At 41.5% G+C, this 3,329-nt stretch overlaps 1 long non-coding RNA gene across 1 annotated transcript; it reads left to right on the forward strand.

Annotated features, from left to right (window-relative positions):
• The first annotated feature begins 341 nt into the window (after positions 1-341).
• Positions 342-2,648, forward strand: LOC117530314. Its single transcript, XR_004566304.1, has 3 exons — positions 342-740; positions 933-1,034; positions 2,536-2,648. It is a non-coding gene; the product is annotated as an uncharacterized LOC117530314 (long non-coding RNA).
• The last annotated feature ends 681 nt before the right edge of the window (positions 2,649-3,329 follow it).

The following is a 3,329-nucleotide window of genomic DNA, read 5'->3' on the forward strand; positions in this document are numbered from 1 at the left end:
GAGTGGCCTGCTGCGGCGTTTACCGAGTCCACAGACTCGGTAAGTGCATCGGAGGCCGTGAGAGCAATTGCGGTGCTGCAACTGGCCTGTCTGATGAGGACACAGAACGCAATGCGCTGTAAAAAAAAAAAAGCATGCAAAATTGCACAAAAAAAAAATCGGTGAAACTGCGAGACTGCAAAAGGTGAACCGCGTTATAGCGAGGGACCACTGTATTTCTTACCAAATGTTTTTTAAAAATGCTTTAACTCATTGATTGTGCTTGTATATTATACATTTCTAGGTGAGTGATTTTGTCCAGTGAGGATGAGGATGATGATTGGTCCGGCAGCAGGCCTACACCTCCATCGACCCTAAGATCTTCACCTCAACCACCTCCATCCACCCTCAGGGTTATGCAGACACCTCTGCCGCCTCCATCCACCCTCGGGTCTTCAACTCCACCGTCTCTGGATAACCATAGATGGCCCATTGTTTCTGCCTGTCACGATGTCACCATTTCACCACATACTCCTCAAACAGAAATTAGGGACAGCATGTTTGCTCGCCTCATAACGCTCATTGAGGAGGTGAAAGAGACTGAGAAAATCCAAGGGAGGATCCTACAAACACTACTACGACAGCATGGCAACGTTGGGACTACAGTTGTTTCTATTCCAGAAGGATTCCCCCTAAAGGCAATTTGTGATGTTGAAATCATGGAAGAAAAGCTGGCAAACCCAAGTTTCATGTCCAAAGTGGTATGTATGTTAAGTTCGGGGTAGTGTAACTCAATTCAGTTTTATTGGGGGCTCGCAGTTAATTTGATCTGAAACTTCCCAAGTGTAATCACATGCATGTTTCTGGCAATTCTGTCATGTTGAGTGTTTTACTCCAGTAAGTAATACAGATAAATTTTGAATTTACTTTGTATTGCCTTTATTTTCCCTCAGGTTGCAGCTGTGGCTGACATGGGGTGGGCAACTGTTGACGAGGCCACAAGAAGAATGATGACCTTCCTCCTAGACCATGGCCTAGCCAGGTAGTATAACTTCGTGGGTCAAAATGGGAAGAGGGAGTTCAAGGCCTTGAAACTGTTTGAAGTTATATATGGTAGGTGTACATGTTGACAATGTTTTAAGTTCTAGTGCTACTAGAAGGTGTCACAATACCCTAATGTTATAAATATGTTGATTTTTCAATATTGTGTATGGAGCGTTTGTTGTTCTGGCTGAACAGTGTTTTCACATGTCTTTTGCATGCTTAACTGGTGTGTTCAAAGGTGTGTGTAGTATGGGGCAATTTCATATCAGTTGAAACGGGCCAGACACCATGGTCCTCAGTTCCCTTTTTCTTTTAATTTATTTAAATGATTCAAAGGTAATAATACCTACCAGTTTTCCATTTTTTTCCTAACTTCAGACATGTTCTGAGGGGACATTAAGAGTGACATACTATTGCAAGGAAATAGAAAAGTTGGGTTTGCATTTCCTATAGTCATTGAAAAAAGGCAATGAAATTGGCATTTTTACAAAAAACAAATGGCCACCTTTGAGGGATTGTAGCTTTTGAAGATGACAACGAATCATCTCAAAATTTCTTCCACATGTACTCATGGACTGTATATTCCAGATTTTGAAAATGTGAGTGCCCAACATTCATGATCATAAGAGAACAAAAATGCTTTTTTTTTTTTTTTTTATTGCTTTAAAAAAATATGGATTTGTTTCGATGAATATGTCTTCAGTTGTGGGAAGGACTGTAATGCCAGTGTGATATTAGACAACTACACAGGGTACTGCAGGGCTGTGAAAACTCAGCAGATCTGTGAAATTCTGCAGATTTCATCATGGAGAGAAGGGGGAGTGTCAGTGTTTTTGTCTGTAATCGTGATCATCACTGAGTTTTTAAAATGTATATCACAAAGTGTTCTTTAGTTTTTTTTATGACATCGTGCAAGTGTTAATAAGATCACGGCGGTCCGCGGACACTGATCTGTGTGTTACAAATACAAATCAGTGTCCTCGAATCCGCGGAGTTTCGAGGAGAAAAAAGCCTGGCTGTTGCGACAGTTGTCATAAAGCGAGACTTGGTTGCTGCGGTGACGCTGTGTGTCTCCTGTGCGTACCTTTAGACCTTTAGAGCTCTAAAGTTTTAACAAATAATAATAATTTGGTTTCTGGGATCCCACGGGGCCCAAGACCCCGGCTCCTGGGGTCCTATGCCCCCCAGACCTCTGCAGATTTTCCTCGGATTTCACAATTTTTATTTCACAGCCCTGGTACTGCCCCAGTGTTCAAATTTTTAGGAAAGAATGTGCTTGCATTAAGGAGAGGGATATGAAAAAAGGTGGTGCATATGAATGAAATGCTGAAAATTCCAGACATGGAGGAATGTTTGGACAAAAATATTGAGGACCATTGTGTCAAAATCAAGGTTTTGGTTGATTGATATGGAATTGCCCATAGTGCTTTTCTTAACATAGTTGCCTTACAGTCTTTGTTGAGAGGTGTTAGCACATATGAAGTAAGTGACCATCATATTTGTTCCTTGCAGGAGGCTTGAAGAAAAACTCCTTGACAAGCCACATCACCCGTAAAGATGTTGAGAAGGCCGTGTCTAAGTGGCTCATAGGTGCTCGGGATCGGGGGGTAATAGACAGGCCCGACAGGCCCCTCAATGAAGACTTCAGGCTTCAGCCTCACTTGAGGTGGACAGTAACCAATTCTGTCTGTGACACTTTGTGTTGACCTTGTAGAGACATTACAGGACATTCATGTCTCTCATGTTCTCAGCCTTTGAAAATGAGCAATACCTCGTATGGGCCACAGTTTGCACAGGAGCTGTATGTGCACTATACCTCATATGGACCGCAGTTTGCACAGGAGCTGTATGTGCACTATACCTCATATGGACCACAGTTTGCACAGGAGCTGTACGTACATGCACTATACTTCATATGGACCGCAGTTTGCACAGAGGGAATAAAGAGCAAGATTGGAAGATTCAAGTAGGATAAACAGAACGTATACAGGGGCTTGCAAAAGTATTCACACCTTTTGGTATTTCACACATTTTAATTTGTTTATGGCATTTCAAATACAAAATGTAAATTAGGCTTGTCAATAGTAGAGAAGCTTGAATCTTCGACTGGATTGGGTTGCTTGACGCGAGAAAGATCGAAGAAAGTCGAGAGATTTGAAGATTCAAGCTTCTCTACTATGGAAACCACCTGGACAACTGAGAGCCTACACAGAAACATAGGCTTGTCAATATAAAATTTCTAAATTATCTTCCTTAGACTCAAACTGAAAGTAAATCTCTACAACTTGACATAAATTAATTAAAAA

The sequence above is a fragment of the Thalassophryne amazonica genome, chromosome 18, assembly GCF_902500255.1.
Source record: "Thalassophryne amazonica chromosome 18, fThaAma1.1, whole genome shotgun sequence".
In the NCBI taxonomy this organism is placed as follows: Eukaryota; Metazoa; Chordata; class Actinopteri; order Batrachoidiformes; family Batrachoididae; genus Thalassophryne; species Thalassophryne amazonica.